Source organism: Solea solea, chromosome 12 (genome assembly GCF_958295425.1).
Source record: "Solea solea chromosome 12, fSolSol10.1, whole genome shotgun sequence".
Taxonomy (NCBI): Eukaryota; Metazoa; Chordata; class Actinopteri; order Pleuronectiformes; family Soleidae; genus Solea; species Solea solea.
Genome location: NC_081145.1, coordinates 9217162 through 9239529, shown reverse-complemented (window position 1 = coordinate 9239529; position 22368 = coordinate 9217162). Strand labels below are relative to the sequence as shown.

At 40.8% G+C, this 22368-nt stretch overlaps 1 protein-coding gene across 1 annotated transcript in view; it reads left to right on the top strand.

Annotated features, from left to right (window-relative positions):
• b4galnt4a (beta-1,4-N-acetyl-galactosaminyl transferase 4a) overlaps positions 1–22368 on the top strand; it is a 156831-nt gene that overhangs the window by 58773 nt on the left and 75690 nt on the right. The window lies entirely within an intron of this gene.

The following is a 22368-nucleotide window of genomic DNA, read 5'->3' as shown; positions in this document are numbered from 1 at the left end:
AAAGCAGTGTTGTGTGTAACATGATTGGGGTAGGTACATATAAGTTTATAGTTCTGCCTACTCCTTTGGTGACGAGATGTTATCTGTGTTGTCTGTAGATGTTGCACATGTTTGAAATAAAAAAACAAACAAACATAAAAACCCTTCACAGATACAGAGATCCAGCACATGGTCAGAACAGTTCACAATCCATTTATTATTACTGACCTGCAGATCTGACTGTTCTCTAAAAATCCTCTCTCTCTCTCTCTGAAGCGTCCGTTTGTCTGATCCTCTCACAGAGACAAAGCAACTATATTTTGCATCGTTGTGATGACGGTCCTTTATATTCTCTTCAAGTCTGATTGAATCATAAATGACACACTGGTCTCCATGACGATAACAATAATAATAATAATGGTAATAATGATAATGCATTTGATTAGAATAGTGCCTTATCTAATGACTGTTACAACATTCTTCACAATTAAAAAATGAATGAAATTAAACTCTCTACATGAAAATATCTTTTGAAGCACAAAATCATTAATTATATCTTCTCAGTTGAAGCACACAAACCTAGATCCGTGAAAGCGTAATCTGTCCTCCTGTTTACCTTATTATCCCCGAGAATGTGTCTCTCACCACCAAATCATTATAATAATTACAGCATTTATTTAAAAGCGTATTTTGCAATAACGGATATCTTGTATTCATTTGTTTATCTGGGTGTGTACGAAAGGCGCGTTTCAGGGAGTCAAGCAGGTAATTGTTTATTTGACAGTGGTGTCATTTTGCACAGTTGCTGGTTATTCATCCGCCTTCTGTCATCGGAGTGGCAGTTTCTCCTCTTTCCCATCAAGTTTCCATAAAGGACCGTTTCCTGTCAACTTTGTTTTTTATAAATCCCAGACTTTGCGTAGAACGTGGCGTCCACCAGCTTTTGTGTCTGTGCAAGCTTCATAATTAGGCCCCAGAACAGTCTTATCATTCTCTGCACCCACTGAACTCATCCTTCCATACTGAAAAATGAGGAATGAGGAAGAAAAATCTGCACATACAGGTTAATATGTTAATGTAGAAGAAGAAACTTGAACGAGACCCTTTTCCCCCGTTTTAAATGTAACCCTTGTCCTGTTTCCTGCTCTGAGAGGCCGCAGCTGTAAATACACTATTGTAAATGCATCACGCGATACATACAGTCAATACAATACTGTCAATGCTCATTACTACACGGTACACGCAGCAGTGAACCGTGTACTAATGAGCATATCACACTCAGTGGTACTTCTCATATCCGTGGATAGATTTTATGGTTTGGTACCGGAATTCTCCAACTCTGTAGATAACTTACGAGCTCCTTTAGTTCCTGCAAGCATTTGGAAATCCTGACAAACTGCTGTCATTACTTTAACGGCAAAGTTTTTCACATCTGTACCAAGCTCTGAGAGCAAACGTGTACAGTTCTGTTCTACCAGTTTTCTAAAGCATAGTTCATACTACGCGACTTCCAGCCCGACAATCCACTCGCCGATCAGGTCTGCAAGTCACGGCTAATTGCTCTTAGTCAATTTGTGATCAGCAGTCGCCAAGTGGGAAATATTCAAAGACACGGCCCACTGATTCCTCCCTGGTGCGTCACAGACACAGATCTCATTTACAGCATGCTGGAAATTTGATCAAAGTCTACGGAGACTCAGGCCACTTCAGCCAATCAGAGGGCCAGAAAGGACTGACAGGGATACAACAGTGGTTCATTAGAGAGAAGAAGAGGAAGGAGGGAAAAAGTAGACACCACTACATCAGAACAAAGAAAATATAAGTTCAGAAGTCAACCTGCACATCACGTCGTGTATTTGTGACGACACAAAATCAGTCGACCTTCCTCCAGGTAAAAGACTGAGTCGTTTTGTATAACTATATTATTATTGGGACATTATGCTGCAGTCATCAGCACTTTGAAATGTTTTCTTTCTGTTTTCGTTAAACGTCTCTCAAGATGCACCACTTCTCATTTGGCCTTGGGGCATGCAATTCATTATCCCGCCCCCTTTCTCAGCCTCAGTCGAGCAGGTTTCCGGCCCTCATGCCATTCACGTTGACAGACTGTCTACCTTGAAGTAGTATCTCGCCTGAGGCTTAGTTAGCTATAAAACTACCTGAAGTTCCAAAGACTCGGGCTGTGACAGCACACAGTCTGTTATAATTAAAATGTTCATTAATTCATGGCTGGGCGGAAAGTTTGATGTTATTTGATATTTGATATCGCTGATGAGCATGAGCTGTAAATAGATGCACAGATACAGATTAATGAGATGTATCGGTTATTAGTATTTTGGTAATAAAAGCTTTCCCCCCCTCTCTGCCTGCTAGAGAGGATCATTACACAGGGCTATAAAGGAAATCCCTGAGAAGCTGCTCTATGTGGAGTGAATCAAGATAAAACAGTTAAGAATCAGGAGCAGTACTGCTAATTTAAAGAGATTAACCATGTGATTTAGCTGTAATCAGACTATTGCAGCCCATGGGGATCTTATTTTAAATACACGTGATTTTGGTCTAGAAGGACATCAGTGTATTTGTTAGACATACACTCACGGACTATTTTTTATAAGTTAATGTTCATATCCCTATGAGATGTGATCGCTGTGAGTTTGACTGTGCCAGACAGGCTGGTTTGAGTATTTCTGAAACGGATGATCTCCTGGGATTTTCACTCACAGCCGTCTCAAGAGTCATGTTTTTCAATTCTTTTTCGTGAGTGGCAAGACTTGTTGGAGCTGACAGTAACGTGGATAACAACTGCAGAGCACTATCTTTGAATGTGCAATACAAAATGGTTGTGTGATAGTAGACGACCATTTTGGGTTCCAGTCCTGACAGCCACCGACAGAAGCTGGTTTTACCCTGATGGCGGCGGTCGCTCTGGGCAGAATTTGGTGTAAACGGTATGAACCCATTGACTCAACTGTTGGCACTCTTTCCTGGCACACGGTCATGGTGGGTGCCTCAATCATGATTTTGCCACAGCAATAGTATTATTGTATTGTATAGGTGTGTCACTTTATTGTGGGAGGTTGTCAGCTGACAAACCAAAGCAGAAATGATGTGATTTGCAGTTTCTGAACTGCACGTGCCATAGTAACCACACCAGTGTGAAGATTTGGCAGTGAGATAAAAAAAAAGTGTGCACTCTTATACACATCATTTACTGTGTCCACCACACACAAGCTTCGAGCTTGAGGAGTTTAGGACTTATGCGCAGTAAACCCAAATTGTTACCATAGCGCCACGTGGCTGTCGACAAGCCACAGGGAATAGGCAAGAGGAGAAGACGATACATCTTATTTCATAAAATGCAGTCGTCTTCAAAAATCGATTTAAGTGAAAGCTTTAGGAAATGTGCTTGACGAGATAAGAGTCATGAAGGGAAAGCGGCTGAACGTCCCTCTTCTCCACTCCAAACCTGCTTGATAGCATTAGGTCTTCTCTCCCGTAACAGTCAAATGAAAAGCAGCTCTCGGGATGAGTCAGTCTTGTGCATTAAAGCCCCAAATGTTGGGCTGCGCATTGCGTTAGCATTCTGCTGAAGTCACTAAAATGTGTCAGAAAGTTTATGGAGCACTCTTTATGAATTTTAATAGCACGGCTTCATTTGTCTCCTAAACGACGAATGATGGATTCGGTTTGCTTTAAATAACGATCACTTAGATAAACTGTGTTCATACTTGGACGGTAAACATGCTCTAAATCATCGCAATTACAATATAGGAGATAGAATTTGCTGCTATGAGGAGTGCTTATTTGGATTTATGATCTGTAGGCGATATGACTGAGCACCATTTATGGTTATGTATAACACTTGAGAAGCACTATATTATACCCTTTCAAATGTGTGTGTGCACGTGTCAACACAGCTCACGCTTGAGATATTTCTGTTTAGCTGTAAACATATTTCTCTTCATCTATAATTTACATACCCATTTACCACTACTTTGTTGCTGCAACGTTTGACCTCTCAGTGTGTCTCTGTGTGTGTGTGTGTGTATATTCACCTGTCACTTTATTAGGTACACCTGGTCAACTGCTGGTTAAGGCAAACAACGAATCGTCCAATCACGTGGCAGCAATTAGATGCATGTAGATACTGTGAAGATGAGCTGCTGAAGGCATCGGGGCGTGGCATGGTTGTTAGTGACAGTGGGCTGGTCTGAGTATTCCATGAAACTGCTGTTAGAGTATAAAACATCCAGTGAGCAGCAGTTCTTTTGGGAGAAAATACCATTTTGATGCCAAAGGTCAGAGGAGATTGACCAGATTGGTTGACCAGTGACTTTGTCCCAAAATCATGCTGTAACAAATGTTACGTGACACACACACACACATTCACACATGACACCATTATTTTCTTCTTACACTGCACTTAGCTGCTCATTCAGAATCCAACGCAACATAATTGACACATTCAGTCAATGTGTGGCCACTCCAGTGAGAACAAACCTTCCCTTAGAAAATGTCAGTGGCAAAGGTCAAAGCTGCGGTCCACGTTTCCAGGCCTGACAGCCAAAGACAAGTTAAACGCTGTGTGTGTCTCTTAGACGTATAAATAGAGAAAAGGGTCAGAGAGAGACTAGTGATTTACAGTATATGATTGACGTGTCTGCAGTATACACGCTTTCCACCTCCGTCGTGTTGAGCTCCTCTAATGTTTTCTGATAAGAGCCTTGTAAATGCACCTTCTCTCTTCACCTCTCTGGTGTTTGTTGTCAAATAGACTGAGAAAGCAACGGTGTCAGAGAGAAAACAGGGATTGTTAAGCTGACCGCATTCAAGGGAAAGGGGAAATAACACCGGAGAGGACCGAAGAAAGAACAGACGTGAAGTGATGGAGGGAAACAAGAGTAGATCAGAAGTAGAGTAGGGGTGAGAGGAAGAGGAGTGTGATCTTCTGTGGGGGAAGTAATTGAATGTCTCCCCATGTTGGGAATAGGCTTTGGCTGTGGAGTAAATTGTTGTCTTCTATTTTTTTTTTGCTTGCAAATCACCAAAATTGCAGCTTAAATAGTTGACAGAGTGTGTCAGGGTTGGAAATTACACAAACCGACTGAGAGTTGTTATTTATTTATTTCTTTTTTTTTGGAAGATGTGTCATATCTCTCTGGCCACCTGCTTTTCAGGATGAAACCTGCAATAGATTTACTCTGTCACAAGTTGTGAGTGTTGTTGGGTGTGTTTGTGTGCATCCTCACCTCCAGGGGAATCTCCAGATGGTTACCAATTTGTCAGACAATGTGACAAGCAAAACACTTTTTTGTTTTTTTTTGTTTTTTGGTCCTATGCCTGTTGGTACCAGCACGTGAACATGTATGTGGGATGTGGGTTTGTATTTTGTGCTCTGCATCCTCGCCCTCTCTGCCGGAGATTGATTTTCTTTAGTCCTCCCTTTCGTCAGACGTTCCTGATGAGAGGGAGGGAATGATGAAGGCACAGATAGAGGGATGAGGCTTCATGGGAAACAAAAAGGCTGGAGGAGAAAAGAGACAGAAAAGAGAGGAGGAGATTGGATGAAACTGGGAGTCATTAACATTGGCACTTATGTTGAATAAACATGCGTGCAACGTATGGGCAGACCATTATATGACAATATTTAACATTATTTTTGTATAATATGTAGTAGAATACAAAGTATATTCTGTATCAACACTTTAATCATCATCATCATCAGTCCTACCTGATTCATATGTGAGAGTGGCAGAGCTGTGGCTCTGCTCGGCTTTATCTCTGATGTAAACTGACCTGCTGTAATGATGCGTGTCAGTGAATCAATACAGTGCACAAACATGCACAAAGCGTGCAGACTGTATTGGGTAAAATGTCCACCGACTGTTTGAGTGGCAGCACAGTTTGCTTTCTGATAAGCTTTTATTAATCACTACCTATCATTCAGCTGTGAGAGGAAAGTGTTGTCAACACTTCCTTTCAGTTTCAGCTCTTTTTGTTTCTTCTTAGTTGTGTTTTCTGAAACTGAAATCTGTTTCCTGTTTACACCAGCATGTGCATGTCCAGTGAACATGATTTATTGTTTTCAGCCGTGGCAGTGTGGATTAGGGATGCAACAACACAGGTAGCCCACAGTTCCATTTGTACCGGGGGTTGTTTTGGTCACAGGTTTTTGGCTGGGTTCAGTGCAGGGCATTTTATTCTTGAGCATTTTAGGTGAGATCATTCCAAAACCATCTTTTTTATCTCACTTAGAAGCAAAAATATCCCATGTATGTGCATTCCTTGTGTATTGAGTGAAATAGAATAAATATTAAACAAAAAAACCTTCCTTAAAAGTTCCCTTGTTTAATAGAGGTCGGGAATATTTTATCGAGTAATGTGCGAGAGAGTAATTTGTTACGTGGGATGAGCGTTTTATCAAAGTGACGAAAGCCCACATCACACCATAAACGCCCCCACTGCCCTTGTTATTTTTGTGTGTCTCTCTGAAACAGTGGTGTGTGTGTGTGTGTGTGTGTGTGTGTGTGTGTGTGTGTGTGTGTGTGTGCGTGTGTGTGTGTGTGTGCGTGTGGGCACTAGTGAGAGACTGTTGCTTTTTGGATGGTGGCATTCAGCTGTCCTGCTTCCACACAGTGATATTGCCTGGTGATGATGTTGCAGATGTGTGATGCGTGCACAAACCACGCTTGCTGACAGTGACCTTTTTGTGTAATAATTTCTCTTCCGTTTGATTATACTCAAACGTCCCCGCACCACAGACTGGTGCTTCCTCTCTTCCTCTCCACCACTCGCCATGTCAATGTAATGTGTGAAATCTGAGGTGTTGTTCTATTGCAGTATATGGACTCAGGGCACGCATGGTGTCAAGTCAGAGAGGAATATAATGTGAGAAGGTTACTGTATATGGAACAAAATAATAATACCGCAATTCACAGGCTCATATTGAGACATGGATGCCTTACAGAACGGCTCAGTATTACACCGATTATTCCTCCTTATTGAAGCGAGCTTTTTGTGAGACTTTGTGATTGCAAAACGTTGACATTAAACTAATTCACCCACACAGCTGCTAATCTGTGTATTTTGTTTACAGGAAAAAGCCTGTATTACAGTCACGCATTAAACCACCCACCACAACAAGTCAAATCTCAATCTGTGGGAAGAACTGATGTGCCCACTAAGAGAAAAGGCAAAAGTTTTGTAACTTTATTTCAGCATAATATCTTTGAATAAATTAGGGTTGTCCATCATGTTGGTCAGAAAGTGAAGGTCAGAGCACAGACCACTAGTACATTGTTGGAACGTAAGCATGAGTATGATTAAGCTTACTCATCGTCTAAATGTTGGTCCACGTGGTGGGTGTAGTGGCTAGTACTGTTGCCTCACAGCAAGAAGGTCCAGGTTTGTGACCCGGCCCGTGTGGGGTTAATTAGACATTCTAAATGAACAGTAAGTGTGAGTGTGAGAGTCTAACCTGCCTTTGGCCCAATATCAGCTGGGATGTGGATAAAGTGGTAGACAGTGAATGAATTGTCTACATTTTATAAATGTGCATTGCACTTTCCTTCCATGCATTCAGATTCCTACTTTCAGTTTCAAAAATGAAACCCAGTAATAGTCTTTTCCAGCCACCAGTAGTAGTGTATCCATGAAATATTAGCCTCTTTTCTTTCTACCACTCACGAGGTACATGTCTAAATTATACAGTCTTAATATCCAGGTGGATTTTACATTCAAAACAGTCTTGCAGGGAATTATGTATCTCTGTCCAATAGTCTCTGATGACAGAGCAATCTAAGGAAAAATGGAGGTGATCTGAATTTTGATGACTAAAGTTTCTCCTAAAACAGGAAGGTTATTCTCATACTTTCTGTGAGGGTATAATGAAATATCTTATCAGGTTTAATCACCAACCCCCCCTCATTCTTCATACTTCCACTGATACCACGCTATTACATCAGCTATAATTATATCCTCCCTTCTTCACTCAATATTTTTTTCTTTTTTTTTTCTTTTACAACGTGAGTTTTTAAGGGCTTTTCAAATTAAAACTTGATTGAACTACATAATCTAATCTTTATTGAGAACAGATGATCCACATACTACAGTTCAGGAAAAGAGCTATAAAAATAATAAAGTAGCCCAATTTTGAAACTCCTTGTACAAACATTGTAACATTCACATTTCCTGTATCTGATCCTGGGTATCTGAAACAAGTTTCTCTACATCATGGGATAGAGTTTCGGAATACCATGTGACACCAATCAAAAACATATCGTGTAAAATACAGATTAATATTGGATTTTCTTCTCTAACTAAGACGACAAACTGTAGATTCCACCGACGTTTCATTATCAGATATTTTAAACCAGTTGTGCTGATGTTAAGAACATGTGTAGACCTATTTTATCCCGACAGACAATTGATCAAGATTACTTGAATGCTCAATTCTGAATTTTTTAACAATTCCTTTAAGACCATTGTGCAACACAACAAAACTGCTTTTGTGACAATCCTGAAAATTTTAAAATAGAGTTCAAATAGCTAGCAATACAATGAAATCAAAATAAAATTGGTATTATTGGTAATCAAATAATTTTAATTCCCATTCCATAGACATTCTTCATAGTCGGCAGCAAATGGCAGCAGTGTTACAGTATATCCACTTTCAGTATATACATTTAAATATGTTAAATTAATATTATAACATAAATTTAGGTTAAACAAATTTAGATTTAAACCACTGAAATTATTTAAACCACTGTCTGGGTTGATACATTATTATTTCTTGAAAACCTCTCTCCCACACACACACACATACAGAGGTGCCCAACTACTTTCACTCTGCACTTTAATAAGACATTAATAAGACAGTGGGCAATAAAAGGCCAGTTAGCCAGAATAAAGGCTTGCATATGAGGCTGAGGAGGGTGTGAAGAGGTCCTTCACAGGAGGGCTGAGAAAAAGGGGGCTGTGCCATTGTCTTTCACCTGACAGAGATTTGGATCATAGTGGCAATTTTGCAGCAGCTCATAAACCACAGATGCCATGCCTCATTTTAACCTCCAATTGCTTCTAGGGCTGTAAATATGGCTGCCCTACATTGCTCTGGCCTTGCTTAAAGTTTATGGGAGGTGGGACAAAGCTGGCACTGGCAGTGGGAGACTTCCCTGAGAGTGATGTGGAGCACGGAGCACGGACAGACTAGTAAATATACACATGACTTATCTGCAACACAATCAACTGGATTATGCAGCGCAGGAGTGGCTGTGATGATGATGATACACTGCTGGGTCTCAGGCTTCATGTAATCTGTAAATGGACCCAAACACAGGGATTAGAGTCATGGTGTGATTGCTCAATCAGACATTTAGACGTGATCATGGAGATTACTGGAGCATGACTCAGTTTTCCAAGTATCCCATTACATTTAAATCACAATTTTAAAATGGTCACAGATTTAAACAGGACAGTCTGCAAGCATTTCTGGGTGATAAATCCAGGTGGTGAGTCAGTGTCCTCATGTCTGACATTTGGTTGACAGAGTTCTCGCTCCTGCTGGCTGATTGGATCAGCGCTCAGCCAAGTGGAAATGGATCTCCCATGAGGCATTTGGTACATCAGCTGAAGAACACCACACCAGGATGTCAGAGCTCACACGCTTAGTTTTTCTCCACTTCTCTCAAGTTTCTCACTCAGCACATTCAAAAAGTATTGCAGTAGTCTGACTAAAATGGTACTGAATTCCATTTCTCAAAGTTATGACCAAATATTGCTATTGGGAATAAAAATCATTATTGCATGTATACTATATGTTTAGATGGACCAGAGTTGAACTGAACTGTGCATGCAGCTCAGCTCCCAACCATGGCAATAATAGAAGGAGTTTGGCAAAATCAAGGCCAGTACATTTGTTTGACAGACTAGGAGAAGAATTATTTGCTCTGTCATCTTTAACAATTGAATATTTAATCGATGCAAAGGAGACTTGGAACGGCACTCGACATGCTAACAGTTAGCCACTAGATAAACAGGAAACCACTTAAAAGTAACAATCTGAAAGGGGAAGTGTCACCACCTACCAGAGTGGAGGTGGACACACTTGAATCGATACATTGATTTCCCACTTGTGCTTGTGTACTGGGATGAGGGCAGTAGTCCAACTGAATGATGTAGTTTGAAGTAACTGTGCATGGAAATGTACTGGCTGGCAAAGCTTCCTTTTTTTCTTCAGATTCCACTACCAACCTGAAAACACTACCTGTATCCTCTTCTTTGTATCTTAGGCCTGGTTTAGACCACAGGCCAAATCAGATTTGTAAGCATATCCAATCAGAATCTGATCTTCCTGACCAGCTGTTCACATTATATATTGCTAGTGATCAGATCTGATCTGTGCGGTTAACAGGTCACGCTCCAGAAAAACAACTATACTCAACAAAATAGACGACTGAAATCTGTTTCTGTCCCAAATGGTTATTTCTTCTGATTTTTAAACTATTGTCTTCCACCGTGTCGGATGATCCACATGCCTCCAATTAACTTCCGTCTCTCCGGATCTACGTTATTGTTGGAACACTTGCATATTTTCTATGGGAACAACGACGGAACGGTACGCGGCACAGTCGAAGTCTGTGGAAGATGACAAATGCTTTCCGCGAATGTGTCATCATCGAGGCTGTCCGAACAGCTAAAAAAATCAAGCTAGATTCAATCTGGGTATGCGTAAAAAGCCAATTTGGGCTGCAGTCTAAACAAGGCCTAAGTAAGCAGCACAAGAGATCTAAAATATAGACCGAGACCTTTTAGATAATGGGTCGATTGTGTCCGAGGCACTTAGGCCCACTTGAACGGTGGGTTAAGAGAATATAAGTGGTAGTGAGGTTTACATCACATGAATGACACACAGTAAACAACCATAGCCGAAACAGAGTTTGCCAATAAAGTAGTATAGTGTTCTTGCACAGTTCACAGGCAGGGATGAGGTCAGATTTTGTTTTTCCACATAAGAACTTACTGAAAGGTTTCTGGAACGCAGATGCTGAGCAGTTCATGCATAAGATGCACATAAAGAAAAGGAGGCTTGAAGACAGTGTGAAAACACAGTGAAGACAAATTCCACTGAATATTTTATCAGTGTTGTCTCTCCATCACGTTCTTCTCCTCCAAATCGCAGAGAAGCGAGGTGGACTGCGAGTGCTGTACTGCCACTCATAGTCAGTTTTGGAGCCTCTGCAGCAGGATGTGACAGGTGGGAGGACTGAGGATCGTCTGCCTTGCCTTCCTCTGATTTTAAGTGTGAATATAGTGACTTCTTTTCGCATCAATATTCATTAGGGCTTTGCATCGATCGTTAGTGGAGTATTTTGGGTGGATCATGAGTTGTGCCAAAGTAATGCACATTTTTCAAGTTGATTGGGATTCACAAAGGAAAATTATACAGAGGTAGTTTTGTTAATGCGGTCCCACATCCTCATACATCACTTAATTTGCCCTTGATGATGTATCCCCTTGAATGTAGCCTGTACAGTAATACTTCAAACTGCTTGAATTAGCCTAACCCTTTGATAACCTCACCCGCAGTGAACTCATCCCATGTCATTTTTTTCCAGCTTGGTGGTGTTGACAGCTTTGTTATAGGACGCAATCTAAAGGTTGAGTCCTAAATTGTTTTTCCTATGGACGCTTCAGTGCTTTTGCCACCTAGGCATTTGTCAGCCTGGTGCCGGGTCACAAACACTGGAGATCCAAGCTGCGGGTCTGTAATAAACCCCCAGACAGGGCTCCAGCACTGACGTCAGCACCATCTTCATGCGGCACTCCCTGTGACCTCATAGCAACAGAGTTGAAGCCTGTTCCTCTGTTTGAACAGTTGAGTGTGTGCAGACAAACCTGCAGACACACACTGTAAAAGTACTGTTAAAATCGACACCTCAGTGTCCTACTGATAAAGTGTAGTTTGGATTTCTTTTCCCACTGTGCAGCTTTGTAAAGCCAGTAATACGACTGCAGTATTAACCACCATGATACAAGTTGATAGAATTAATACAAGTTGGACTGCATTTCCCTGATGTGCTGTTGCATGTAGAAATGCACCACGTAAATGACCATTAATACACACATGGATAAAAATGACAAAAAAACAACTATTTGTTGTCCGTCTGGTACCATCTGGTCTGGTGGTGTTACTGAAGACGCACAAAACAGTCAAAGCTGACACAGTAGTCTCACAGAGACTACAGTCACTGCAGAGAAAGCGACACTTCAGCTTCATCAGCTGATCTGACTGGAGTGCACTCACATTACCACAGGTGCCGACAAGATGACAACAGCTCAGTGTCCTTATTCAGTAAGCTTTTATTTTTATCCACAATTATCACAAAATCTGTCAACAGAACCACTGTGAACCACTGCCACCATCTTCCTTGAGAGCACATCTGTTTTTATGTTTTAGGTCTTTGGCCGGTGATGTGATAGGCAGTCAGTTTCTGTGCCGGGTGTGACCGGGTTTGCAAAAACCATAACCGATCTTGATCCTAACAATATTCACATCTTAATTATGTCTACCTTTCAGGCCTGAAGAGCTTAGTTTTAGGTCTTACATAGGTAGGAGAAGAATTACACTGGGGGATTAGCCTCAATCCTTTTAGGCACTGTACTGAAACTTCTGCTGCTTTCACTTTGGTTCCTACCAGCAGGTTATGTTCCAGCTTTGGTTGAGTCGAAGCTGTTTCCAGCTCACTGTTTCATGCTGGGGTCATGCTGGGTGAAGGTCAGTGGGTTATATGTCATGTCACCGGACAATATTGTAACTCTATGTCTTTTTTCTCACCTCAACCCTCCTCTCACTCTGCGGGGTTACCTTCTTTTAGACTCATGTCGAGACCTCACGGTGGCTGTTGATTCAGCCACCGTGAGGTCAGGGAGTTCTTGGCCACAAATACAAGGCGCTAACTGTAAAATGAAATGATGTCTCAACGTGTCACAATGTTTTATGTCTGTTAAGCACATCAAAGTTTGGCCAGAGCTCAGCCCGGCTGGGAAATATTAGTATTCATATGAATTCATTTGAATATTTTTTTGCATCTTGTATATCAAGACGCTCGATATCACAGCGAATTAATCTCATGACAGCATCTACAGAGTGGTCAGATCACAGGGAACTAAGATTACCAGCGACAACCTGATTCATTATACTTCAGATTTGACAGGTTCACATGCTTAACTACAAGTCTCTTGCACCTGAACGTGAAGCAGGAGAAATAGAAGGATATAGGATAAGATTTGAACAAAAATTCAATTCCTTTACCATGAACCATAATATGTGGTAAATGGATCCTAGGTCATCAAATTTGAGGGTTAATAACTTAACCTGGCACTGTATATATAATCCATCTGTAAGAAAAGTTTAACTTTCCTTCATAGAGCACATTGTGTCTAAAAGAGAAATGATGACTCAAACTTTGTGTTTGACTTCATAGTCTTCATAGTCTCTGCTGTGTTGCATATGAGGAAAAAACGAGCAGGGAGAACAGACAGAGCTGATAGTCAAATGCCTTGGTGCTTTTAGGAAAAACGGCTCATAGAAAATGGCCTTGCTGCAGTCAGTGAAAGTGTGTGTAGGCGATAACTGTGTGTAAGCCAGGTTTACAGGAGGGGGCTCTGCTCCTGTCGCCGCTTGATAACGGCAAACAAAAACCGAGCACACCTCTGTTTCTTCTGCACGATAAAAACCAAAAGAACCACTCAACAATGGAAACATGGAACGGATTAGAAGCATACTGGAAAACAATACACAGTAGAAAAAGGCGTTTTCATCTGTTTTTTCTTGTGGAATCTTCCTCTGCCCAGGCATTCATTTGATGGTTGGAGGATAAGAAGAGTTGGTAGAGTTGCATCATGGGTAGGTAGATAAAGTAGATACATGGAGTCAGTGTGAGTAATAGAACTCGAGACTGAGGTCTTAGTGTGGGCATGTTGTATGACCCTGGATAAGAGGAACAGATTCATTTGCATTCCTGTGGGAAGATTTCTTTATTTCATCCGTATTCCCTGAACGGGTGCAGTAGCTTTGAAAAGTTTGAGGGATTTCATGTTGTGCTTTAGCTTTTCTCTTGGGAGTTTCCTGCCGGAGACAGTTTTAAGAGTCCCCTTGTTGCCTTTTTGTCTTTGTCTGCATGCTTCCTTTTTAAAGTGGCAGAACATGGATGTAACTTCCACAGATCTGATCTGTGGAATTTATAGAATACTCAATTTATTGCTGAACATGCACTACTGTCAAAAACATTGATAAGAATTCAAAAACTCACATTTGAAATAATTGAATACATTTCCCTGCTTCATGGTGTAGCATAGTCTCTCTCGCTCTCTCTCTCCCTCGCTCATGCCTGTCCCTCCATTGCCCCACTTCCCTCTATCAAACCTTTCCACTGTGTTCCACCCTGCCTTTCAGCTGTGGGTGGGTTTCCGGTCTATATTAGTAGCGTCTCCTGTGGTGAAGCAGCCAGTTGGCATTACTCCTCATTGATCTCTGCTGTCCCCATGTTGTCCGGAGTCTCCGGACACAGGCCAGACACTTGGAGCCTCCTGATTGATCTCCTTAGGTTTTTCGCCTGCCTCACCACTCATGGAAATACATAACCTCCTAACCTCTGGAAAATGTGAAGTTCCTTCTTCTCCTCTCTATCTCTCCTTCTCTTTTCCTACTCTCTTACAACCCCATTTACTTCTCCGTCAACCTCTGCCTTTTCATTTCACCTCATTTTATAGGTTTAAGAAAAGTGGTATGCTCAGCATTTGTATTAAATTCCATTATCATCCTTTAGCGTAGTGATGTAATGCCAGCATGTTTAAGCCAATAGACAGTTACTGAGCAGATAGCCATCATTACCAGTTAATAAGTTTGACTGATTTATTCCCAATAGATGTTTGACAGCACTTCACTATATTTCAAACTGAAAAGATAAGTAATAGTAGCCAATAAGGACACTCCATGGACCATGGTTCACAAAGTAACTTATTTGATGATGTGAGTTTTTCCTGTTGAATTATATTGGTTTTGCATTTTTTCCACACATGACCTACAAAACTTCTGTGAGAATAACATTTTTTTTGTGACTTAAGGAAACAAAACTTATTGAGAAAGGTTTATTTTGTACAGTAAATATAAAAAAAAAATAGTCTGTATATAATCTCAACCACCCACACCTTTAAGTCTATGTGAGAAGGTAGTAAATACTCGGCTTTATTTACCAGCTTTTATGTTGCAAACATCAGGTCTGTCTCCCCCTCATGTTCAACTGTGACTTATTGTTAAAGCACTTAGAGGGAAAAATGGATTTAGGATTAAATACTTACGAGTGAAACAGCAGAGATAAAGGAGGTAATTATTCTCCATTTCTCTGCAAACAGGTGAACCGAGTAGTCTATTAATCTAGAGCTACAGCTGCAGATATATCGATCTGCTGAAGCACCTTGTTTGGCTCTGTTGTTACTGTCAGGATATCAATTCCTTCACATGTCCTCTTAGATTTAGTCCGTCATTAAACAAACCACTGCCTTGATTTTCTCACATGAGCCAGTAAGAGATTTCAGGGAAATCGACACAAGAGTCAATGCTGCAGGCTGGGAGACATGCCTGGGCCCAGAGTGCTCGTTTCAGTCTCTAGTGAGACGGCAGCTAGCGAGTTGAAAACCTAATTTTATTGGCTTTTTCAATTTGTGCCTGACCCGACATCACTTTGTTAATTGCAATCAGTGAATCAATGGTGTGGAGTGAGAAGTGTCTCTGGTGTGTGTTTGTTCAAAATTGAAAATTCAGAGATGCAAAATGCCTTTAGCGATCGTGTTTGAAGTAAACATTAGGTGAACTTGGAAATGCAAATGCAGCTTTGGACATATTTTGTCAAAAGATTTGGCCATTATCTTGCATCACCATTAGTTACATGTACAGTACATGCACCATGTACTCCTGGAATCAATAAAGGTTTTTTTTTACCTTCAGTTATCTGTACTTACGTTGGGTAGTGTAGCCTTGAGCAGTGTTTGGGCAGTTACTTTGTACAGTATAATTTTTGTTTTGGTCAACTACTCCTGGACACAGAGCTATACAAAACAGTATACTGTATGCTTTCCCTCCTCGTTTAGATGACTCAATACATGTATTTTTGCACCATTTCTAAATCACCATAAATGCAATTTGAACAATACTTTTTCCAACAAAAACTGCATTATTGATTGTTTTTCTCACCTCACTATGTGTCACGGATGCAGCGCATGAACAGGACTGTGTGAATGCAAAGCCACAGTGGACAGAGCTTAGTGTTTCTGTGTGCAGCAGGGGTCAAGAGTTTTTTGTTAAAAGAGTCAATGTAATTAATGCCTTATTTACAGAGGAGGCTTTTATGGAGGTTTGTGTGTGTTTCCTTTTTTTTTTTTGTGCTTTAATGGATACAATTGAAGTTGTCAAACAGCTATCAGTGCAAGCCAAACACCTTTGACAATGAAATGTTACAACAGTGAAGGATACCTTACCATGTGTAATACATTATTCTGTGTGGTAAAAAGCACTAAAACAGCAACATTTTCCATCTTCAGTGCTTTACTGTGGAGTCACTGTGAGTAGCAACCCTAAGTGTCCTTTTACTGGATTATTTTTGTACTGTGTGAAATGTAGGATGCAAAAAAATAATAACAGGAAGTGCTTTGGCTTTCTCATGTGGGGAAAAAAGCTGCACTTTTACTGCAGAATAGTTGCAAAAAGTGGTACTTGATACGACTGAATTTGTATTACACTATCAGCCGTAAAATATAGAGTTCGCTAAATGGCCCATTATACTATTTCCAGAAGTGTAGTGTTATTTGTAGACGGGGGAGGGATAAAAGGAGAAAAGTGGTAGACTCAAAATTGGAGGCAGACATGATTGATACAGTAACAGCGGGAGAGTCAGTGAGACAGACAAAGTGCATTTAAAAGTTTAACCCCGAGTGTGACACAAGAAACTCATTTAATCTGCAGTAATCCAATAAGTGGTTTTATTCTTGATACTTGACAGTTTTCAGAGAGGACAGGAGAGCTGTGAGGAGGAGTGGACTTCCTTTCCCACCAGAGACTTCTGTTTAATTCAATTAACTTTTACAATAAACTTTGCAACAATCCTGTAACATCAGCAGTGTTCCCTTGTTTGGACTGACTTTTGCGGCTGCTGCTCGACTGACGTTGTCTATCGGACTATTTAACATATAAATGAGAAGTTCTTTGTGAAGTGATGCCAAGAGTGTTTAAAGTCAGCTGCTACACGATCACCATAACAAGGTGTTAATACCTTTAATTGATTTCCTCTCAGTGTTGGATTGTTGCACAGAGAATACTGGGATTATGTGCGCAGCAGCAGAGATGTTAGCTTTAGTCTTCTCGCTGAACACTGTTGTATTCGTGTTTACTCACAACTCGTACCTTTTTTAGGCGTCATATAAGTTGTTTTGTTTTCATATAAACTGTGGTCCCGAAGAATTAACAATGCGGCACACTGGCTAACGTTGGCAGCTTTGTCATCGTTAGGGCACCGTTGGGAGGTGAATGTAACAATGGCTGTGTTAGACACTTATTGATAAGTCAGTATTGACCAATGAGGAACCGGAATTCCTTTTCCGTTTTCTGATCGTAAGATAGAAGTAAGTCGGGGTATAGAGCCCTGGACGTCAGGTGATTGACACGACCCCTGGCAGCAAAAAAAAGCGGTTTATCCCTCAGACATATACAGTAGACAGCACAGAAATCAGGCAGTAAGTCTCTTTGTCGGCTGTTTTCATCATAAAGGTGAAGATGGTGGATAGATGTTGTGCTCAGGATGCCAAAATAGTCAGCGGTAACTGAAGAGTATTTTACGAGATCGCATTTGTACATTTTACACAAAGTAATAATAGCAAGCAACACATCAAAAAGTGTTTACATGCAGGACTCAAACGATACGTGTCATTTGTGTGGATTTTTACAGAGGTGAGTGTTGTCACACAGGATGTGGGTGTCCTGTAGACTCTTTATACGTCACCACTGATCTGACACGCTTGCAGATAGATTATATTTTGTCCCACACACCCGGTTCATAGAAATACAGGCTCCAGAACAATGTGGGTGTTCTGTAAATAGTGGAGACTGGTGTCCTGAAATGTGCTATAAATTACCTTTCCAACTTCCTCCTGTGACCAGAGGCTGGTGGAGTGATTGATGAAGGGACAGAAAACGTAAGTAACGATGGGTAATGGGACTATGACACTAGATACACAAACAGTGCCCGAGGACAAAGGAGCAGCTTGGGACAATAGGTGTACATGGGTGATAGGGAAACTGAGATGGACTATGATGAAGAATCATTATTCTTTTTGTGGCACCATCCATCTACACTAACTTTAGCCGACACCACTGAATACCCGTGTCGCAAAAGTTGGTCGTGAGTTTGCTGTGTGGGTGCGAAAATAGAGCTGTTGTCAGAAAGGTTAGAGGCAGAATGATGAAATGTGAACGTGTGGCAGAAACAGCAGCCCAAAGTGTCAAAATAGTGCACAGGTGATAAAATGAGCCATTTACATCAGCAGAAACTAAAAATGGTGTCATTCTGGGATACACAGAGAAGGCATGCACATGACACATGCCTACTGAGACCTAACATGCAGGGTCCGAAGTTTCCCTTAGGCTTTCTGTTTCGCAAGTACATCTCAGAAGAAAATCTGCCACATTGAAGGATAAACGCTTGTACTAAAAACAGTCTCTCCTGTATTTTGATTTATGGGCGTTCTGCTTGTGTCTTCTGTCTGTGTTAGAGTCAATACAAACCTAAAAATAGGGTTTATAGCAACCGCATATTCTGCAAACACCCATCCCTTCTTGTCCTTTGGTTTTGACAGTTTTTGTTTCTGCTGTCTTTAACTGTCTGACTTTGCAGTGGTCAGAAGCAAAGTAGAAGTGATGTGGAATATTTACAAGGAGGAGAAACACACATAGAAGTTTCTTTAAATGTCAACAGTATATATATGCCGTTTGAACATTTGCAGAATTCTCTTACTGTCATTGTACGAGACATTTTCATTTATGCATGATAGATATTTTTGTTTTATTTTCAGGGATTTTCACACTTTGAATCTGTAACAAAGAGAGGACATAATAAGCTGCTTGCACTAAACTCTGGAGGGAATGAATGCAAAAGTCCTCAGAAGTCACTCTGAAGTTTCTCCTGCCAGCTCTCCAGCATACTCCTCATTTAAATGTGTGTGCTCACATGATAACGCAGCAGGAGAAGCTCCTGGAGAATCCAAACAGAGTGACTGGGCAATTGTTTTGGTTCCTGCATGTTCACACTAGGCTCCACCCCCTCGCTATATCCTCCGGAGATTCCCCTTCTGTTGTGAACACAACTCCGTTAATTTCCCACTGGGTTCATGATATATGAATGGAAAACTAGGATCTCCAGACGTTATTATCCACAGTCGATGTCTGAAAATGGCTTAAATCTCGTGGAATTTGTTTGTTTAAATACTTGCATATAGAGAAAGTTTTCTCTGCTCAGTCCCAATTTAATGAATGCGAACACACTAGCATTATGTTGTTGCGGGAGTTTGCAATGACACTGAAAGAACGCTGTGTTGCTGTGAAGTATCTCCATAACAAGCTGACGGGGACAATAAACACAAAGCAGCAGGGCCAGTTTTAATTGCTCTTTATGTCTTGATGATGAAGGGAACAGGGGATGTGTGCAGATGACTCCGAAACATGGAGGATCAGGGATGCATGTGCAGTAAAAAGTGCAAGTGAGGCATGGACTCTCCTCATTATATTGTGCGTGTGTGTGTGTGTGTGCGTGTGTGTGTGTGTGTGTGTGTGTGAGAGAGAGAGAGAGAGAGGGAGATCCACCAACAGGTGGACGTGAGTGCTTTGAACAGGTGTGCAGCTGATGGAGTGCGCTGTGAAGAGGAGAGCTGGAGACACATTCATTTTGACACACTTTATTAACCAGAGGCCTTCTCCTCAAAGCTGCTCATGTCTGTTTGAATTGCGCTGACAGGACTATATAGACTGAGAGGCTCCAGGAAGGAAAAAAAAGAGGGAGCCAATCAAAGGCATTTCAAAATACTGGACATTAAAACACACGCACGCACACACACAAACATACTGTACTGATATATGCATGCAACCCATTAATGGGTGCAGTGCTGCAGAGGAATAGCTTTTAGAGGAAAGACCTTAAATGTTCTTATTGGGCCCAAACATTTATGAAAGCTTGAAAGAAAGAAAAGGTAGGGAAGAGATGAAAACGTGTATATATACATACATATATATATACAGAGCGAATGTATGGCCACACACTTTGACTTCTCCCACTGCAAGACTATGAAATTAAAAGTACTCCAAAAGACAAATAAATGGCAAATTTTACTTTAATTTTTCTAGATTTCACATTTTGTTTTTGCATGCTCGAGGTATCAAAACGTCTCTCACATAAGTCTCTTTGTTTTCCTTTTCTTAAAGAATATCTTGAATTTTATGTCTTTAGTCTGCATGGAAAAGCTAATAGGATTTGTTCTGATGGATAGTTACTGTCTCTGCTGCCATTAATCCCGGTTTGTTTCACACTATACATATCTTAGAACAGGCGGCTTGGCAAATATTCCCAAGAGCACTTAAAGAGCTTACATAACAAGTGGTCTGTAATACATCCAGCTTTAATTTGTCCCTTTCAACTCCGAAAAGAAGTTGGTTCACAATAAATTTATTGTGTTTTTGGAGAAGAGAAACAGGAGAAAAGCCGTTAATTTGCACATTTAGCCATTGTGAGGCTAATAAAGGAATATCGTGTCTTAGAGTTACCCAAGGAAGAAGGATGTGGAGAGGAACATGCCACAGCAGGACACAGAGCTTAAGAGTGCAGATCAACAGAAATGTCAGTTGCTAAATTTGGTCAGAGAGTAAAGAACATAAATATCACAGGTACAAAATGTGCTTCACTCTCAGCGTGTCTATGTTAACTCTATGTTCTTAATGTAGCTGTTTGTGTAGTGCCATGCATATTGCTACAATTATGATTATGCAGCTTCAAGTTTGATGGGATAAATGCTAGCTTCTCGCCCGGCTCACGCTGCTTGTGATTACGCACAAACGTTCTCTTATGGAGCTTTTCCACTATACAGGTGTGGCACGGCATGAGCCGAGTTGTTATGAGTGCACTGTGCTGTGAGCAGAGCAACATTGGCACATCTCGCCCATGAACTTTTTTGTACCGCAGACATATTGACGCGTCAAATACAGGTGTAACTAACGGCTCTGTTCTGTTTAGATGCCAGGGTGCCAGTGATGGACACCTCTAATTGTTTGTGTTGGCATAGCCTGGCTTACTGGGACACTGCAATGACATGGAGCCATTGTTAGTGTTCGTGCTTACAGCTGTGCTTGTCTTGTTATGACACGTAAAAAGGCCTGTTAGAACAGAGAGGTTAGTGCTTTGTCTCCAGTCTGTTCATATATACTACACAGGTTTTTTTCTTCTGTGTTACACACATACCTACTTTTTTTCCCGAAAGAGATAATAAACACACATTCAAATCGTTTGTATGTTATTGTAAAGTTCATCTTAGAAATTGACTCTTTAGTCACACTATAGGATACATTTAGTTATAATGACTGAATCACTGTGGTCCTCTTGTATAGGCGTGTTTCTGTCAGTGTATTTATTCAGTCGGGGCAAGATAAGATCTAAGATAATCTTTGCCTCTTTCTGTGTTCTTTTAACTTATGATCAAAGATAATTTTTATTTTGATTTACTGTTTGCAACGTCTTTCCCCCTGAAGCCCGATGTTATTATAATGAAGTGTGTAATTGTGTGTAGACGTATATGCTGAACATGTGCAAGCAAAGGCATATAGTGATACAGCCACCATATGAAGGGTGTGCTTTTGTGTGTGTTTTTGAGTTTTTCATATCTTCAGAGCTTTGAGTCCATCAGCCAATGTATTTCCTTCAACTCTAAGCCATTTTCTTGTTGACGTGGACTATGAGCAGGAGAAGACTGTGTGTGTAAGTAGTTTGAAATACATTATCAGACGTACTTCTGCATGAAAGTCTCATTTTGTGTGTCAGGAGTAAGTTACTGTTTCTGTCGCTTCCAGTTTAAAGGTTTGACATTACCCATCACCTTTAATTAAACTTAACAGGTGTGTGAGGGCGTGTGTGTGTTTGTACCAATAACACTTTGATAATCCAGTTTGTATGTGTTGCGTGTCATAAATGGGCACACTGACTCCACACAAAAACAAAGAAAACACAAAAGTAAAAATGTGTTTATCATAATCACCTTTGGAAATTGGCCTGTTAGTAATTACTGACAGACAAGCTCTGT